Here is a 21,765-nt window from a genome sequence, read left to right as displayed (position 1 = left end):
ACCTCAAACACTTTAAAGTCTGTTCTCCTGAACACTTTCCTAGTATACTTAATGGCTGAATAGAATTCCATTTTATGAATATACTAGAGTTAAGTATATTGGTTAAAAAGGGAGGCAGACTCTCTGAAATCAAATTTTGATCCTACCCTCTACCTAAACCTTTGGAAAAATCACTTATCTTTGTGGCAGCTTCCTCACCCACAAAATAAGAGTAATAAGAGTTCTTACCACTATTGTTAGAACTGTAGGATTGCCACAAGTATTAAATGCATTAATGTATGTAAACCATCTAGAATAATCACATCAGAGTAAATATATGATAACTCTCATTATCTTTTTTATTATTACATTCTATTAACTATTACATTTATAGTTTTTCTATCTTATAAACATTAATCAAACTTCCTACAAGTTAAATCTTGATCACCTCACTTTGAGGGGGAGGGAGCAGCGGAGTGTGTTCCAGTGGAAAATAAACATAATTGACATTGGTCTCAGAAAAAATTTAATCCAAAATTTTCAGTTTCAAAAGCCTACAGGGACCAGGTGAGTAAATAAATGTTTGAACCAGACTTGTTTAAGACAATAAGGAGTCATGGAGCCAATGTCTAAACTGGCCATCTTAAAGGAATTAAAATTTAATACAACCCACTGGCCCCCAAAATCAAACCAAAACAAAGCATGCAATCTAAAGAAAACACATCTGTGGGCTTCAAGTGTCCCTCAGGCCCAAATATGCAATTTCTTATCTGTTCCACAGCTTCATTTAAAAAAATTTCATTGAGATATGATTGCCATACTGTACTAGCTTTATTGTATAATGACCTATGTATATACTATAAAATGATTACCATAATAATTTTAGTTAACATCCATCACCACATATAGTTACAAATTTTTCCCTTGTGATGAGAACTTTTAAGATCCACTCTCTTAGCAACTTTCAAATGTACAATACAGTTGAGCACCTCCTGATGTCTATAGGATACATTCCTAGGAGTTGAACAGCTGATTCTACAGCACATTTTTAACGCCTTAGATACATATTACCAAAATTCTCTCCCCAAAGTTGGTACCTCTTTATGTTATCAAGAATGGCATATGAGTGTCCATCACTATTTTTTTAAATATAACTAGCAAAATTTTGACAATCAGAAACCAAAAATGTATCTTATTGTAAATTTAATACGTACTTTTTTTTTTATTACTGCTTAGCACTGTTCTCTTGGCACTTAGAATAATGTTTGACAAAAGTAGATGATTGATAAGGTACAAAAATGTATGTGTGGGCCTATTGAATATATGTGTGTGTACATAATATATGCTCATGTCTACAAGAACTCACACACACACACAGAGTACATGAATTATCTATTTTCATGATTCTTTTTAGCAACTGACCTGCTTGAAATTTGGAGCACCAGTTGAGCAGCTCCAGCTTCAGCAGATGAAACAACCTACTCAGGATGACTTATAAATAGCTACCATTAACCTGAACAACAACAACCATCATTAACTTACCTACTGTTTATTGTCTGTAGCTTAATCTAAATGTTTGTGTCTTGCCCTGCGGCTGACGACAACTGTACACAGTACCACTGAAGTCCCACACTGAAAAATACATTGTTGTTGTTGTTGTTGAGTCGGTCAGTCATGTCCGAATCTTTGCGACCCCATGAAATGCAGCATGACAGGCTTCCCTATCTTTCACCATCTCCCAGAGCTGCTCAAACTCATGTCCATCAAGCTGGTGGTGCCATCCAACCATCTCAACCTCTGTCATCCCCTTCTCATCCTGCTTTCAATCTTTCCCAGCATCAAAGTTTTTTCCAAAGAGTTGGCTCTTCCCATCACATAGCCCAAGTATTGGAGATTTAGCTTCAGCATCAGTCCTTCCAATGAATATTCAGGGTGAATTTCCTTTAGGATTTACTGGTTGGATCTCCTTGCAGTCCAAAGGACTCTCAAGAGTCTTCTCCAACACCACAGTTCAAAAGCATCAGTTCTTCAGTGCTCAGCCTTCTTTATGATCCAACTCTCACATCCATACATGACTACTGGAAAAACCATAGCTTTGACTATACAGACCTTTGTTGGCAAAGTAATGTCTCTGCTTTTTAATATGCTGTCTAGGTTGGTCACAGCTTTTTGTCCAAGCAGCAAGCATATTTTAGTTTCAAGGCTGCAGTCACCATCTGCGGTGATTTTGGAGCCCAAGAAAATAAAGTCTATCAGTTTGCATTGTTTCCCCATCTATTTGCCATGAAGTGACATGACCAGATGCCATGATCTAAGTCTTCTGAATGTTGAGTTTTAAGCCAGCTTTTTCACTCTCCTCTCTCAGCTTCATTAAGAGGCTCTTTAGTTCCTCTTTGCTTTTTGCCATGAGAGTGGTATCATCTGCATACCTTGGGTTTTGATATTTCTTCTGACAATCTTGATTCCAGCTTGTGTTTCATCCAGCCCAGCATTTCACATGATGTACTCTTCACATAAGTCAAATAAGCAGGGTGACAATATACAGCCTTGACGTACTCCTTTCCCAATTTGGAACCAGTCTGCAGTTCCATGTCCAGTTCTAACTGTTGCTTCTTGATGGGCACACAGGTTTCTCAGGAGGCAGGTAAGGTGGTCTGGTATTGTATATTTAAGTCCCATACACCACTTCTTGGATAATCTTAGGCAAGCAAAGTTTTTCCTTGGAATTTCAGTTTTCCTGAAAAACAATATTGGACCCACCTATGTCACAGGGTTGTTGTGAATTGAAAAAGTCTTGGGGATGCATGAAGTGATTTAGGAATGTCATTAGCATGTTGCTTCACTCAAGGTTAGACAAAGTAGGATATCTTCTCTTCCAGACTACCTGTCACTGGCCAGGCATCAAGTGTTACAAATAATAATGATGTTGAATAGAGTTAAATGATTCTAAAAGGTTGCATTTTATATGAAAACTCCAAGACTTTGACCTAAAGTATTTCTAGAATTTAATATTTGTTACTCCCTAATCAGTAAACTTGTAGTCAGATACAAACATTTCAGTCTGTCTTTTTTTTAGCTTATGTGCCTTTGACCATTTCTGTGCTCCCAGTATTTCAAAAATGAAATATAGAGAAACTAAAAAGGCCTCACCTAAGCAGTATAGTTCTGGGGATGGAGGGATAAGGAGTTACTAGGAAAATAAGATATTGTCCAAGTTTCTACTATGAACTTAAAAAAAAATCATGCTGTTATTTGTCATATCACCACAGAATGTTGGAAATTCATTTCATTTTCCTCCATATATATATAATATATGTATTATATATGTATATATATAATATTTCTCTCTAAGAAATACTCAAATCTGGGGCCATGAAAGAATACGATGAAAATGTGAGCCACTTTCAAATTGATCTAGGTTGCCAATTCCTTATGTAATTGTATTTTGACCTTTAACTACTGAATTTAAGCCAGCTCCACACTGAACTACAATTAAAGTTATAAAGAGTCTTCAAACTACAAAACCTAATAGTTGTGAAAGATACATGCCAAGTAAATAGGTTTCCAGGGATCTCAAACTCCCTGGTGTGGAGACATTTTCCATCATGTCTTTGCTCTGTGGCAGGTTTTAGGTGGGAAAGGGAGTTTTGTTCATGAAAGAAAAGAACAAGCATGATTTTTCATGAAGTGTTGTATTCACACAGAGTTTCCTTACACAGGCAGACAGGCATACCATCTTGTCATTTGTTCTCCACCTGAAGGGACTGTCCTGCCATCACTGAGCTGGACATCAGGGGCAATGCGACTGGCAGGTGCCATATGGCCGCACAGTGCAATGGCAACCTCAGAGCATGGGATTCCAGAAAATCTCCTTCGCCTTGTCTCCTCTGCCCCACTCATTTTTCCTATCGTTAGGCTTTACTTGGAAAACCTATCTAAAGAGAGGGGAGAAAATTAGTAATACACTGCGTTCTAAGATTACATTTTCTTCAATTTGGCTGACATCCTAATACTGCAAGCTATGGGCAATTCAGAATGGATGAACTACGAAAGGTCGTTTCTAGCCAATATTGAAATGAGACTCATCCAACAACAATAGAAACGCGGTCTGGGGAATTGAGCATTCTCAAGATTTAGTTCGTATAGCTGTGCTTAGAGGCACTGTATCATGGAAGGTACTACCTTTCCAATGAGAGTAAAGGGCAAAGTCATGGTCACTGGAGGGCTTTAAAAACTGCAAACATCTTTTCTCAAAGATGGATAAGCCTTGGATATTTAAAAATGATGCAACTTTCCTTTTTGTACCAGATAAGGTTCTTAGTCCATCTTTCCTGAATTGCAGACTAGGTTTTTTGTTTGCTACGGTTCTTGGGGCAGAAACAAGAGCTGGGGGTGGGAGAAGTCCGCTTCCCAAAAGCACAATGTTTGAACTGTGATTTCATTAGGAATGGCTTATAGTAAGGTAACCCAAGAAACGAAGTAGAAAATAATTATTAACCTATTCACAGGAGAAAATGCTGTGTTCTTCTCTCATTTTTCAGTTTTTTTAAGAGTACCAGGAATTCTTCAAACCTGCCAATAAAATTGAGGTTCTCATATATCAGATCTAGTTTATGACCCTCCCTAGATTTGCTTGGTTCACCCTGCCCTCTGGGCATCAACTCCTTGCTCAATGAAACAACTCAGTTGTTGCTGTTGCAGGTACCAACACTGTGTCTCAGGACTCTCTGGCGTGAGGACTGGGTGTCAGCACTTCAGTCAACCTCCTGCATCAGAACTCACAGCAATGGGACTTTCCTGGTGGTACCGTGGATAAGAGCCCGCCTGCCAATGCAGGGGACACGGGTTCAACCTGGTCCAGGAGGACCCCACATGCCGCAGAGCAGAACAGTCTGTGTGCCACAACTACTGAGCCTGTGCTCTAGAGCCCAGGAGTTCAACTACTGAGCCCATGCCCTGCAACTCCTGAAGCCTGTGTGCCTAGAGCCTGGTGCTGTGCAATAAGAAAAGCCACACAATGAGAAGCCTGCGCAATGGAACTGGAAAGTAGACCCTGCTCACCCCAACCAGAGAAAGCCCGCATACAGCAGCAAAGACCCAGCACAGCCAAAAATAATACATAGACAAAATTTTAAAAAGAACTCACAGCAGATATCATCTAGTCATATCGTCCAGTCAGACTGAACCCATGGTGGGCTCTGGCTTCTATAACTTCCAGACGTGGATGATGAAGGTGATCTGCCCACAGAGAGAGACCAGATAAATTAACCTAGAGAGGGTGAACTTTGATCAGTGAGAGTGAGAAAACAGGAAAGAACCAGCAGATTAACTCCTCAGCCTTCAGGTTTCTGACAGACCCTTGGATTGCAAGGAGATCCAACCAGTCCATACTGAAGAAGATCAACCCTGGGATTTCTTTGGAAGGAATGATGCTAAAGCTGAAACTCCAGTACTTTGGCCACCTCATGTGAAGAGTTGACTCATTGGAAAAGACTCTGATGCTGGGAGGGATTGGGGGCAGGAGGAGAAGGGGACGACAGAGGATGAGATGGCTGGATGGCATCACGGACTCGATGGACATGAGTCTGAGTGAACTCCGGGAGTTGGTGATGGACAGGCAGGCCTGGCGTGCTGCGATTCATGGGGTCACAAAGAGTCGGACATGACTGAGCAACTGAACTGAACTGAACTGAACTGAACTGTACTGGTAGAATGTGCAGAAGAAGATGACCTGTATGCCTGAGAAGTCAGCTGTGTGTGTGTGTGTGTGTGTGTGTGTGTGTGTGTGTGTGTGTGTGTGTTTTGAGCTGTGGCAAGCTCAGAAATTTACAATCTATTATTCGCTTTTCTTTCTCCCCTGCTTCACTTCTTCTTTTCTTTATTGTTGTTCTAATGTTTCACTTTCCAATAAAGCTGAGGAATTTAATCTCCAGCTCTAGCTCTATGTTTCTAGAAACCCAGGCTAAGATATCCACTATAAGACAGTAGCTGTATTTTTGGTTTCTGAATTATAAGAAAACATACATCACTAAAATACATTAGATTTGATTATGTGTATAAGCAAATTAGTGCTTTATATAAGCTAATAGTTAAAATTAATTTCAGGTTGAATTCTGAAATTGCTAATATTTGCACGTGCTCAATCTAAACAAATGGCAATTTCTTATGGTTCAACCTAATCATATTTATACTGGAAGTAAAGTAATATGATAGTTCAGACCTCAGGACTGATACTGACTAGAAGCAAATTAGTTCTACCACTTACTACCTGTTTAACATTGAACAAGTTACTGTGTGTGTGTGTTAGTCACCTAGTCATGTCTGACTCTTTGCAACCCCATGAACTGTAGCCCACAAAATCCTCTGTGCATGGAATTCTCCAGGCAAAAATACTGGAGTGGGTAGCCATTCCCTTCTCCAGGGGATCTTCCCAACCCAGGGATCAAACCCAGGTCTCCTGCACTGCAGGCAGATTCTTTACCATCTGAGCCACCAAGGAAGCCCGAACAAGTTATTAAATCACTCCAAACCCCAGAGATCTCATTTATAATATGGGGATAATATCTAGGCTTCTGAGAATTATATATAGTCCATGTAACTATTTAATAAGTATTGTTTTTAATACAAATTAATGCCTTTATCACATCTATGGATTATGCCTGGTATATATATGAACTTAAGAATCATTTTCTTTAAATCTCCCGGCATCCCCACACCCAGACCAGGCATCCTTGGCCCTCAGGTCAGAAAGCAGACACAAAATACACATTTATATGTCACAAATAAAGAAAAAAAATTTTTTTAAGAATATTTGCTAGTAATTACTATTATGCTTCCTTTTTTCAATCACTAATTTCAGTTCTATCAATTGATCTTTTTTATATATATGAAGATTCAGGATTGCCACTAATTCTCTTAGGTTATTATGTTACTGGATTTTTATAAGTCACTTTCAAAAATATTTAGAGAACAAAAATTATTTGCCTTAAAAATGTTAAATTAGACCATTCTTAGGCCAAATGTATTTCCATTTCTCCTGTTATTACTAGACTGAAAGCAAAATTGACTAGAGGTAGTAGAGTAACACACATTTACACAGAATACTAAAGAGATTCTAACTAAGGATCCTATCTGCTCCTGAGTGCCTCCTACATTGTTCTACCTCATAGTCACCCTTCTTGAATTAGGACATTTTCCAATAATAATCATGTAATACTTATATTGTTTAAAATGGTTTACAAAGTCTTCCAAATATTATGATTTAATAACTCAGCACATCTTAGGTGGTTTAGTCAGTCCTCTTAGAAGCAAATAGCAGAAATCAATGTCAAATTTTAAGAAAGACATTTTATCATCATCATCATCATTTCATAAAACCCAAGGGGCAATCAGCCTAAGGAAAGGCTGGAACCAGGTCCTGGAAGGCCAAAAGGAACTAAAGGTAGTCTTTTTCATCACTTACTCTGCTTCTCTCTGTGTATCTGATTCATTGCATCCAATCTGACCATCAAGATTCCTGTTTACTTATCCTCTGATAAGAGACCAGTCCAATTGAATGACAGTTACTTGGTCTTACCTTCAAGTTCCCAGCAGAGCGTAGCTGGGAACTACAGCTACAGTTCAGTTTGAAAAGATACCCCTTCCTGGTGCAAACATCTTTGGCCAATGTGGGCGGTCCACATACAGCAAATATGGCTATCAAGTCCTACCTGTAGGCCAGGGGTGATTTCAGAACAATTGGATTGTAATAAGTTAAGCAGATCATTTCCAAATGTGTCCACCACACTTAAGACAAATATAACTCTTCCTGGCTTTAAAAAATTTTTTAGTTTATTGTGGTAAGAACACTTATCATGAGATTTATCCTCTTAACAGATTTTTAAGTATATGATACAGTATTATCTATAGGCACTATGTTTTACAGCAGATCTCTAAGACTTACGCATTTTTGCGTAACTGAAATTTTGGACCTGTTATTAGCAACTTTCCATTTTCCCCTTCACCAGCCCCTGGCAACCACCACTCTAGTCTGCTTCTAAGAATCTGACTATTTTAGATATGTCCTATTAGTGTAACCATGTAGTATTTATCCTTCTGTGACTGGTTTATCTCACCTAACATAATACCCTCAAGGCTCATCCATGTTTCACATATTGCAGGATTTTCTTCTGTTTCTATTTTATTCAGTTCAGTTCAGTTCAGTTCATCTATTTTATAGATGAAGAAACTAAATTTCTGGGTGGTTGACTCCTTAAAGAAGAAAAGTTAAAATTTGACCCAAATATTCTGATTATAAATTCTATTTTTTTTTCATTTCAACCACATAACCAGTCTGAAAGCAGACATAAAAAGGACCATCATTAAAATTTTGCAAATAGCTTAACTGGAAAGGGTAATGCAATAAAATACTAATTTGATTAATGCTCATAAAGTAATCAGCTTAAGTCTTTTGAAAGAGCCTACAACTGGCTTTTGAGGAAGCACACTCAGTTTTCTAAGTTTAGAAATCAGAACATAGCAGAAATATCCAATGAAACTTGATGACAGAGAGATACAAAGGGAAGAAGGCAGTCATAAAAAATAAGGTAAAATAAAACATCACGTATTTATATTTAGTGGAACCTAGTCAAGGAAATACTAGTATCCATGGGCTTTTTCCGAACATAAAATCCCCTGTTTAGGTGATGAAGACAGGCTATTTCATGTTTCTAAGGCATGACACCTGATTTCCATTAAGCACGCTGCCTGATTCCTTTGCATATAAAATAATCTTTTATAAACTCTGGGCAAAGTCAAGTCCACTGTGGGCCAATGCTTATTTTCATAGTCGACATAGACCACAGCTACCTGACTTCAAACATTGGGATAGGGTCTCTCTACAAAAATATCCAGCCATTTTAATGTATAATGCCAAACATCTGGGTATTTGAATATATTAGCTGATTATTTTAAATTTTTGGTTTTCAAATTTTAGAAAGTCATTAATACAGTCTCTAAGCAAGTGCCCTAATTCATTTTTTAAAATATGGAGTATGGTTTGAAACACATGAGCAACAGCCTCAGATTTGCTAAACAGGATTTTGGCTGTCAGTGCGTTGCATGCCAAGAGACCACTGGACTAAATTGCACCTCAGGTTTGTAAACTTATGAAGAACATATTAATTAATATCTAAAACTTAACCAGTCCTTTAAAATCACTGTGCCATGTAAATCTGTATCACTCTTCTAAAGATGCAAATACATGCAAACAACATGCATGCATACATGCATATATACACACATGAGCTGGCCAAACTCCATTGGATGCTAGAACAAGACATGAGCCCTACCTTCTTGCTAGATCTCATCTTAATCATGACGTTGAACTGTCCTCAAAACAACGAGGAAAGGTCACCATTACTTCACAGTGGGGAAAGAAAGCTGAGTGAGCCTTCTTGCCCTCATTTAGCAAGGCTGGATGGTGATTTCTCCACAAGAGAGTGAATGAGAGACACTCCAGCTGGGGATTGAAATATTGCAGGGGTACAGATTGTGAGAGCAAACTGACTTTTGGAGGCTTGTACCCTAAGACTGGTTAAAAGAGTGCAACTGAACAAAAATAAATGCTTTGACAGCAAGATGCTTCTTGGTACTATTGAACATGTCTAAATTCAGCACACAGAATTAGTGATGAAATTTAAAAGGGCAGCATTATTCTGAGAATTCAAAAATTTCCATATTTTTAGATAAAAAAGATTTGATTGTTAAAGATTGGGTCATAAATGTGTGATATATTACGGCACATTTATTGTTGTTTAATTTGCAAATTGAATGGTTAATGATTTTATGCTTGCTTTCTCCCCATACTGCTGCTTTTATAATTAAATCTACTTCTAATAAAATATAATAAGGTGAGTGAATGCCTAAGGTTACACAACTAATTGTACATAGCAAAACTATGTACAATCTTTGCTTTTAGATTACCTCCTAATTATATCAATAGACAGGATGGCACATACAGACAGCAAGCACAGTGTAAGTTATGAGTAAAAAAACCACAGTATAAAAGAATGTTTTTCATTTAAATTGTTTTCCTTTTTAGATGGCTTGACTTACTCAAAACAATAGAAGACCCTTGACTTCATTTCTATTTCAAAGTACAATCACCACTTAACATCTGTTTTTCTGGACAGTTGACACTGCCTTGCTGACTGCATGACTTCAGATGAATTGTTTTAAAAGCTATCCAGTAATGCGCAATTTCATTTGAGACAGGTACTATCATGTCAGTTTGAAGCAATTGTGAATAGTCCTTCCTAAATATTTCTAATGCCATTTGATAGGTGTCATTGACTTTTATGAAAACTACTGAGCCACTTCCTTTTTTGACTGTGTTTGGAATTACTGTACAGATCTCTTTCCTGGCCTTTGTCAGAGACTTGTGATGTAAATAAGTTCATATGACTGGCTGTAAAGGAAGAAGGTGTGTATTACTAGACCAAGTACATCAAAGGGGTGTGCATGGTTTCAACAAAAATTAAGAACAGGAGTGCTTTGAGAGACACCTTTGAGAGATTTCCGCAGATCATGGCCTGCCTTGAAGAGTGCTTTCTCTTCTGGTTAATATCCTCCTTCCTGTCTCCACCTCCACCCTCAATCCAAAAATGTAGTGAAACCAATGTTAACTATGAAAATAGTTCTAAGAAAGTCTGAATAACCAGGAAGGGAGATCTGAGAAAAGAGGAGGATGGCACACCCACATCACAAACACAAGTCTGACAAACTTTATTTACATAGACGCCTCCATATGTCACCACCGTGTAAATTCTCTCATATGGACAACTTTACGCCTTAAAATTTTGCCTTTGACAGTTTGCTTCACTATGAGATATGACAGATTTTTCAGCAATTTTCAACCAATATCTTGCAGAACTGACATGGTGTGTGGTCTGATTCAGGTGTGCAAAATTGAGGTTTGATGTTCACAGAAGCAGTTATTAATTCCCAAAATCCTATTATTACAGAAATACTTAACATAGAAGATAAAAACCTCCTAATCCTTCCACCCAAAAGAGAACCACTCTCAACAATCACTGCTTATCACCATTTCCCACTCAAAACACATCACGCTAACATATATTATTGTACCCACTTTCTACAAAATCACTCTTTGACTACAATTTTTATGAAAAAGCCAGAAGCACTAGACTGTTTTCACCCTTCGCCATTCAGTTTTCAAACAGGGAAAGAACTTACACATTCTTTCTCTTGTGCTTTTTTTCTTTCTTGATCTGATTCCTTTGTTTGAGGGAGCAGGGACTTTGGAGATGGAGTTCATAGAAATCTCTTGACATTCTCCAAAAATGCCATTCAATTTTAAACTATAGCATTCATAACTGGCATTTCTTTTCTCATTTGGGAAATGTTAATGAATATGTTCTAACAAAAGTTTGCTATAAAGAAAATTGTTGGTAAGTGAAACAAGATCTCTTTACCCTGATTTTCATTTAAAATTAAACATACATAGCAAAAGATTAGCATTTCATGAAACCTTTAAAATTATATTTAAAAGAAAAAGATTGATTTTATAATTAACAAAATTGAGTAACACTCAATAGAACATCATGAAAAATTATATATTGACTAGTTTGTTTCTACTAGGATTTTTAAGTGAGAAATGTTACTGCAGTTCTCTACCTAATATTGCTTCCAAAAACATATCATAGATAGATATTTACTAAGTTTGACCTTTAGAATACATCACTAACAAAGTAGAGAATGAGCTGGACTAGAAGACAGGCTCTCGTGTTTATCTGTGGTTCCGCTAGCAGCTATTTACACTTATGTGAGAAAATAATTTAACTTCCAAGACCTTAACTTCCACCTGTAAAATTAGAAGCATAGATTCCATTTTTTAAAGGTTACTTGAGGCCTTGGACTGCAAGGAGATCCAACCAGTCCATCCTAAAGGAGATCAGTCCTGGGTATTCATTGGAAAAACTGATGCTGAAGCTGCAACTCTAATACTTTGGCCACCTCATGCGAAGAGCTGACTCATTGGAAAAGACTCTGATGCTGGGAGGGATTGAGGGCAGGAGGAGAAGGGGATGACAGAGGATGAGAGGGATGGATGGCATCACTGATTCAATGGACGTGAGTTTGAGTGAACTCCGGGAGTTGGTGGTGGACAGGGAGGCCTGGCGTGCTGTGATTCATGGGGTCGCAAAGAGTTGGACACGACTGAGTGACTGAACTGAACTGAACCGAACTGAGACTTAAGTCAGTCTATTATGGATTTGGGTGAGAGTTATTAGAGTAAGATAATTGTTATAAGGAAATTCCCCAAATTCAGAAGCTTAACATAGAACTTTATTTTGTAGTCACTGCATGACCAGGTTCAGTGGGCATGTTCCAGGGAGCTTTCTTCCATGTGCCAACTGGGGAAGTGAATCTTCCTCCACCTTGGATTCCTCTGCACTTGATCCACAAAAGTGTAAAGAATCAAGGAAAGGACACCCACTTCTTAAACATCTTTGCCTAGAAATGACATATTGTATTTTCACTTGTTTGTTTTCCAATGGCCAGAATGACCCCACCGAGACGCAAGGGGAACTGGGAAATGTAGTCTCTGGCTGGGCTGACACTTTGCAGTTATGGAAGTGGGAATACAAGTTTCGGTAGACTATCCAACAAGTATCATTCTAAACGGAGACAGTGACTGTATGTGAAGAAGTAAAGATCTTAGGAAAACTCAGTAAAATCAATATAAGCAAATGGCCCCTGTATTCAAGCAATGCCCTAAGCGGCAAATGATGGAATTTCCCAGAAAATACGAAGTTCTATAAAGACACTGTAGGAAATCATGGTTTGAGATAAAACCTGCCATACAATAGAATCCTAAAGAGATCCTGAGTTCTGTAGCACATTATCCACAAAAGTAATTCCATCATTTCCAGTGGTAAAACATGTTGAGTCTATTTCTATCTTAAGCCTAAATCAGTTTCAGCCCACCCTCCTTTTAGCAATGACATCTTACAAACTTCCCTCCCTGAAGCTGGCTATTTAATTTGTGAGTCCCAGTGCAAAATGAAAAACGAGGGCCCCTGGGGCTTCCCTGGTGGCTCAGAGGGTAAAGCATGTGCCTGCAATGTGGAAGACTCGCATTCAATTCCTGGATTGGGAAGATCCTCTGGAGAAGGAAATGACAACCCACTCCAGTATTCTTGCCTGGAGAATCCCATGGACAGAGGAGCCTGGTAGGCTACAGTTCGCAGAGTCACAAAGAGTCAGACACGACTGAGCGACTTCATTTTCTTGTTCTAAAAGCAAGGAGGAAATGTTATTGAAGGTACTAAAATATAAAACTTTGTCCTTTCTTCTGATGATCCTCTATCAACTTGCTATGCTATTTTTTATTTGCTATTTAATGTCATCCTAACAGAAGAAAACTAAAATTTCAAATTACTGGCATGAATGTTACCATCCATTTAAAAGTGTGCAGTGCCAGTTTTACATGGAAATAGAGTATTTAACTGGTATGGGGAATCACCAGAATTATCCAATTTGTATTTAGTGGTTCCTCCCCAAAGGCCCTCAGAGTTGACCAGTAGAGACAAACACAAGTCAGACTCAGAAAGGCTGGAAGTAGGAAGACAGTATGCACCAACACACAGAGCTGGTCAAGGGAGTACTCCAGGCCACAAAGACACCTGCCAGAACAGAGCAGACTTCAGCCCGCTTACGCCCCTGAGATCAGGCCCTGTGACATGTAGACAGCTTGCACTCTGAGTCCCATTCTGCCAGGTTCCGTTTCCTATCAGCTATCAAGGAGGAAGTCAGGTCCGGCATTTCTTCTTCCCACCGACCCAACTCTGGACAGATTCCAAGAATCTTTACACTTCTGTACCAGGAATCGCTCCAATTTGTGACAACCTGGGGCTTCCTAGGTAGTTCAAATGGTAAAGAATCTGCCCACAATGTGGGAGATCTGGGTTCGATCCCTGGGTCGGGAAGATCCCCTGGAGAAGGGCACGGCAACCCACTCCAGTATTTTTGCCTGGAGGATTCCATGAACAGAGGAGCCTGGTGGGCTAAAGTCCGTGGAGTTGCAAAGAGTTGGATATGACTAAGCAACTAACATTCTGGTCCACCAGGGATCACTCAGCTCCGGGATCAAGGTGAGCAAGTGGGTAAACTCTGCTGTGCCACCTAGTGGTTCTAGATTTCAGGCACTGGGATCAAGCCACCATGCCCCACTCCCAGAGGCTACCTGACCGCCACCTGTCCTCTTTACTCTACACGCATGCTCCACAGTCCCACCAGACTTCACTCACAAGACGAAGATATATACACAAATTTATCAAGAATTTCACACTACCGTGGGATCCTTTGGGCACAGGGACATATGCCACTGCACTAACCACATGCCCATGAAGACAACTCTAATTCTACTTCAAACGAATGTCTTCAGAAACAAAGTGTGATTCTCCAACTGTGATCCAAAAATCCCCAGGGCTCCAAGTGACTCAGTATTGCCAAGGTGTTTCACTCAAAGAAACATAACAGTAAAGTGACCAACAGTAATTAAGAATAATTCCATTCTTTGCTTTGCTCATAACTCAAAGCAAGAATTTTTAAGCTTCTGGTTTCTGTTCCCAGTCCTCTTGCGTAGAAGCTGCTCTAGAGTCTTCTAGGCTCTTCTTCTCACTTGTCATTTTGCTAGGAAAAAAAGTTTCTTCCTGACACCAAGCCCATAAAGCTTTTTGCTCACTTTCCCTAGTTCTCCCCCAGATCTTGTGTAAATCAACTCAGTCTCTTGGACTTCTTTTCCTTTTTTCCCTCTGCTTTGCCCGTTACTAAGTTTCCCTACCCCAAAGGGGAGCCCAGAAGCTGATGCAGAGGGTAAGAATTTTTTCCTTTCATGAGAGTAGGAGAGGGGACAGAACATGAAAACAAATTTAGCAACGTTCTGTGTCCCAATTATACAGTAATAGTTGTATTCCTCTTATAATTCAAGGCCTACTCACCTGTGTTTTCGTTCATCTCCTAGAATAGCTCTTGATGCTGTAGCCTCTCTTACTCAACTCAACAGGGGCTCTCCCTCTGTTGAGCAGAAGCTAGAAGCTCTGGCACCTGTTATCTGAGGAATACTGCATGAGTCATGTAATCTCAGCCTTCCATTTCCTCTGTAGTGTATATAAACTATGATTTGTGGGCAATTCAGAGTCTGAGGAATGAACTCTTTCTTAGTACCATGAATTAATGACCTGATTATACACAAACCAGTAATATAAATGATCTTAAAGAAATGTGTGTCAAGGAAAAGAGGGTGGCCTGTATCGGAAATTATCTCCTTATAAGAAACACAGGTAGTAATAGTTCATCAAGGTTTTCTGAACTTAGGTAAAATATCTCCAAACAACGTTTCTTCCTATTTTCCAATTACATATTTCTGATTAATAGTTTGAGCCCAGCAGATATTTATTCCAGGAGGAAAAAATAGTTTCCCAGCATGAAATAAACAAAAGTTATGGTCATTGAGAATAGATGTGTCCTATTACAAATTGAAATTTTGGCATTTGGGGTTATTTATCAGCCTTTTGTGGAACTAGGTATTGTGAGTTCATTACTGAAATTCTGATCATTTCAGGGTATATAAAATTGAACAGATTATTGACTAGCTAAACCGAGTTCACATTCTAAAATATAATGACCCGTTATTCAGCATCTCCAACTGCATGATACTGAGTATCTTGGCAATATATGAAATTAAATGACTAAAAACTACCTACCAGGGTGACTTAAAAATTAAATAAAAATATGTGTATGCAAATGTAAATCCGTGTGAAAATCTTAAGCACAAAGTCTGACTTACATAGTTTAAGTCCTTTTTTTTAGATTCCACATATAAGTGATATCATGTGATTTTTTTCCTTTCTCTGACTTACTTCATTTACTGTGATGATTTCTGGGTTCAGCCATGTTGCTGCAAAAGACATTATTTCATTATTTTACTGGCTGAGTAATATTCCATTGTATATAAGCATCACATCTTCCTTATCTATTCATCTGTCAATGGACGTTTAGGTTGCTTCCATGTTTTGGCTATTGTAAACAGTGCTTCAGTGAACACTGGGGTGTATGCATCTTTTCAAACCATGTTTTTCTCCAGATATATGCCCACAAGTGGGATTACAGCATCATACGGTAGTTCTATTTTTAGTTTTCCAAGGAACCTCCATACTGTTCTCCATAGTGGCTGCACCAAATTACATTCCCACTAACAGCCTAGGAAGGTTCCCTTTTCTCCATATCCTCTCCAGCATGTATTGTTTGTAGATTTTGTGATGATGGCCATTCTGACTGGTGTGCAGTGAAATCTCATTGTATTAATAGTTTTACTTTGCATTTCTCTAATAATTAGCATTATTGATGTTAATATAGCTGGTGGATGCAATGAAACTCCAGCAGAATTTTCAAATCCCTAAAGGATGATGCCATTAAGGTTTTGTGTTCATTATGTCAGCAAATCCAGGAGACCAGCAGTGCCCACAGGACTGGAAAAGGTCAATCCTCATCCCAATTCCCAAGAAGTATAGCACCAAAGAATGTGCTTACCATTGGACAATTGTACTGATCTCCCATGCTAGTAAGGTCATGCTTCAAATCTTGCATGCTAGGCTTCAGCACTATGCAAACCAAGAATTTCCAGATGCTCAAGATGGGTTTAGAAAAGGAAGACGAACTAGAGACCTAATTGCCAACATTTGCTGGATTACAGAGAAAGCAAGGGAATTTCAGAAAAACATCTATCTCCGTTTCATTGACTACACTAAAGCTTTTGACTGTGTAGATCATGACAAACTGTGGAGAGCTCTTAGAAAGATGGGAATACCAAACCATCTTACCTGCCTCCTGAGAAACCTGTATGCAGGTCAAGAAGTAACAGTTAGAACCCTGTATGGAACAACTGATTGGTTCAAGATTGAGAAAGGAGTACAACAGGGTTGTCAGCTGCCACCCTGTTTATTTAATGTATATGCTGACCACATCATGAGAAATGCCAGGCTGGATGTTATAAGCTGGAATCAAGATAGGAAGGAGAAACATCAACAACCTCAGATATGTGGATACCACTCCAATGGCAGAAAGCAAAGAGGAATTAAAGAGCCTCTTGATGAGGGTGAAGGAGAAGGGTGAAAGAGCCAGCTTAAAACTAAATGAAAAAAAACTAAGATCGTGGCACCTGGCACCATTACTGCATGGCAAATAGAAGCGGAAAAGGTGGAAGTAGTGACAGATTTCCTCTTCTTGGGCTCCAAAAATCACTGCAGACAGTGACTGCAACCATGAAATCAGAAGATGATTGCCTCTTGGAAGGAAAGCTATGAAAAATCTAGATGGTGTGTTGAAAAGCATAGACATTACTCTGCCAACAAAGGCTATACAGTCAAGGCTACGGTCTTCCCAGTGATCATGCACGGTTGTGAGAGCTGGACCATAAAGAAGGCAGAATGCCAAAGAATTGATGCCTTCAAACTGTGGTTCTGGAGAAGACTCTTGAAAGTCCCTTGGACACCAAAGAGATCAAAAAAGTCAATTTTAAGGGCGATCAACCCTGAATATTCACTGGAAGGACTGATGCTGAAGCTGAAGCTCCAGTATTTTCATCATCTAATGCTAACAGACAACTCATTGGAAAAGTCCCTGATGCTGGGAAAGATTGAGGGCAGAAGGAGAAGAGGGTGTCAGAGGATGAAACGGCTGGATGGCATCACTAATGCAATGAACATGTACTTGGGCAAATTCTGGGAGATGGTGAAGGACAGGGAGGCCTGGCATGGTGTAGTCCATGGGATCGCAAAGAGTTGGACATGACTGAGTGACTGAACAACAACAACAATTAGCAATGTTGAGTATCTTTTCATATACCTCTTGGCCATCTTTATGTTTTCTTTGGAGAAATGTCTATTTAGATCTTATGCTCATTTTTGATTGGGTGGCTTGATTTTTGGATATTGACCCTCATGAGCTGTTTATAAATCTTTGAGACTAATCTCATTGGTTGCATAGTTTGTGAATATTTTCTCCCATTCTGTGGGTTGTTTTTTCATTTAGTTTGTGGTTTTCTTCACTGTGCAAAAGTTTTTGAGTTTAATTAGATCCAATTTGTTTATTTTTGTTTTCCATTAACATTTTATTTTGTTTATTTCCATTACTCTGGGAGACAGATTGAAAAAGATATTGCTGCAATTTACATCAAAGAGTGTTCTGCCTATGTTTTCCTTGAAGACTTTTATTGTATTTGGTATTACATTTAGGTCTGTAATCCATTTTGAGCTTGCTTTTGTGTATGGAGTTAAAGAATGTTCTAGTTTCATTTCTTTACATGTAGCTGTCCAGTTTTCCCAGCATCACTTACTGAAGAGACTTATTTTTTCTCCATTGTATAGTGTTGCCTTCTTTTGTCATAAATTAATTTGCATGGGTTTATTTCTGGGCTTTCTACCCTATTCCATTGGTCTTTCTATCCTATTCCATTGGTCTTTATTTCTATTTCTGCACAGAACCACATTGTTTTGATGGCAGTAACTCTGTAGTATAATCTGAAGTCAGGGAGCCTGATTCCTCTAGCTCCATTTTTCTTTCTTAAAATTGTTTTAGCTATTTGAGGTCTTTTGTGTTTCCATATAAATTTTAAGATTTTTTATCTATGAAAAATGACATTGGTGATCTGGTAGAAATTGCACTGAATCTGTAGATTGCCTTGGGTAGTGTAGTCACTTTAACAATATTGATTCTTCCAATTCAAGAATATGGTGTATCTTTCCATCTGTTTTATATTATCTTCAGTTTCTTTCAACCATATCTTATAGTTTTCTTATAAGAGTACAGTATAGTTTTCCAAACATTACAGGTCTTTTGTTTCCTTAAGGTAGTTTTAATTCCAGGTATTTTATTCTTTAGATGCAATGGTAAATGGAATTGTCTCTTTACTTTCTCTTTCTGACCTTTTCTTATTGTGTAATGCAACAGATTTTTGTCTGTTAATGATCTGTCTTTTGTATCCTGCAACTTTACTAAATTAATTGATGAGCTATAATAGTTTTTGACAGCATCTTTAGGGTTTTCTATATATAGTATCATGTCATCTGCAAACAGTGATAGTTTTACTAATTTTTTTCCCAATTTGAATTCCTTTTCTTTTTCTTCTCTACTTGCCATGGCCATGACTTCCTAAACTAGGCTGAATAAAAGTGGTGAGAAAGGACATCCTTGTCTTGTTCTCGATCTTAAAGGAAATGCTTTCAGCTTTTCACCATTGAATATGATGCTAGCTGTAGGTTTGTTACATATGGCCTTTATTATGTTGAGGTATGTTCCCTCTTTGCCCACTTTCTGGAGAGTTTTTATCACAAATGGATATTGAATTTTGTCAAAACCTTTTTCTGCATCTGTTGAGATAATCATACAGTTTTTATTCTTCAATTTGTTGATGTGGTGTATCACTCTGATTTAATTATAGATGTTGAAAAATCCTTGCATCCCTGGGATAAATCCCACTTAATCATGTTGTATGTCCCTTGTAATGTTTTTCAATTCAGAAACAAATAGTATTTTATTAATGATTTTTGCAGCTATGTCCATCAGTAATATTGAACTGTAATTTCTGTGTGTGGTATTTTCGTCTGGTTTTGGTATCACAGTGGTGGTGGCCTCATAGAAATATTTGGGAGAGTATTCCTTCCTCTGCAATTTTCTAAAATAGTTTCAGAAGCATAGGTGTTAATTCTTCTCCAAATTTTTGACAGTTAAAATTGTTTTGTATAAATAGATTCTATTTATTTACTCAGTTTACACGGAAAATGTCTCTTTGTAATCTCTAAGACTACAAGCATCACTTGTGTTAAATCTGTGCCTCTAAAGAAAGGAGAACAATATATTTCATGTCTGTGCTCTAACCAGGAAGAGGGAATCTTGTCTAGGGTTTTGATCATGTTAAAAGCAAAAAATGAAATTTCACAGCTTCTGCGTTTTTTGTTCTTTACACTGTTTAATTTTAGCCACAACACAAAGCATTTTAGGTAACAGCTCCTTAAAACTTTTGTATTGTGAAATGGTAGTCACCCACAATAGAAAGTCTTTTGTATTAAAATATGCTCAATTATATTCCTAGCTTAGAGTATGGGCAGAAAGTGAAACCATATTTCATTTTAAAAAAATAATGGGAATTTCGGGGCTGGAGGCTAGCAGGTAGAGTGGACCAGAGATAAAAAGATGAGTGAGAGCAGATAGGAAAAAATGTAGAAAGATAGGAAAGTGTTAAATGTCAGAGCACTGATGATTAATATTCTAATCCTTGCTTTGTATTTACAATTATATTGTGTAAGCAACTCCATTAATCCATACTGTCTTATTTGGGCTTCTCTAAAAAATTACATAGACTGAATGGCTTAAATAACATTTTTACTTCTTGTTGTTTTGGAGATCACAGTGCCAACATGGTTAGGTTCCTGGTGAGGGCCCTCTCTCCCTGGTTATGTTCTTACATTGCCTTTCCTTCATGCATGAATACAGAGAGGAGGCAAACTCTCTTGTATCTCTTCTTAGAAAGTGAAAGTGAAGTCACTCAGTCGTGTCCGACTCTTTCCGACCCCATGGACTATAGCCTACCAGGCTCCTCCCTCCATGGGATTCTCCAGGCAAGAGTACTGGAGTGGGTTGCCATTTCCTTCTCCAGGGGATCTTCCCGACCCAGGGATCAAACCCTGGTCTCCTGCATTCCAGGCAGACACTTTAACCTCTGAGCCACCAGGAAAGGCACTAATTCCATTATGGGCTTCCCAGGTAGCTCAGTGGGTAAAGAATCTGCCTGCAAAGCAGGAGACACAAGAGATGCAGGTTCGATCCCTGGGTCAGGAAGATCCCCTGGAAAAGGGCATGGCAACCCACTCCAGTTTTCTTGCCTGGAGAATCCTATGGACAGAGGAGTCTTGGGCTACAGACCATAGGGTCACAAAGAATCAGACATGACTGAAGCAACTGACCACAGACACAAGCAATCCCATCAAGAGAGCCCCACCTTCATGACCTAATTACATCCACAGGGCCCCATCTCTTAAAATATCATCACATGCTATGTGTGTGCTAAGTCACTTTAGTCGTATCTGACCCTTTGCAACCCACTGGACTGCAGCGGGTTCCTCTGTCCATGGGCTTCTGCAGGCAAGAATACTGGAGTGGGCTGCCAGTGCCCTCCTCCAGGGGACCTTCCCAACCCAGGGATCAAACCCATGTCTCTCATGTCTCCTGCATTGACAGGAGGGATCTTTACCATTAGTGCCACCTAGGAAGCCCCAAATATCAACACATTGGGAACTAAAATTTCAAAATATGAAAAGCATGGGACACAAACATTCAGTCCATATCAATTACCCTTAACGCAAAAGTCTGCCACACACTCAGCTGTTTTATTGGCATTCTGGGGAACTGAAATAATCAAGGCCATGTCCAGAACAGGGCAAAATGGTACGGAAAAGACACAGAGCAGCAGACACATACGACAGAGATCAGAGATGGTACTAAAAAGAAGAAACAGCAACCCCCAGAATCACTAGAGATTTTGGAGATAAGGAATGGATTCCAGGATGTTGGTTTCCCAGTTGACACTGAGACTGGACAGGGTGATCTCAGCACACTTGTAGGGCTCAACATCCCAAAATACACAGTGTCTTTGATGCCCAGTGATGATCATGGTGATAATGATAAAGGTTGAAAAGCCACCACCCCAGATGTATGCTCTCCCTC

This window comes from Ovis canadensis, chromosome 16, assembly GCF_042477335.2.
Source record: "Ovis canadensis isolate MfBH-ARS-UI-01 breed Bighorn chromosome 16, ARS-UI_OviCan_v2, whole genome shotgun sequence".
NCBI classification, from domain to species: domain Eukaryota; kingdom Metazoa; phylum Chordata; class Mammalia; order Artiodactyla; family Bovidae; genus Ovis; species Ovis canadensis.
This window is presented reverse-complemented; position numbering follows the sequence as displayed.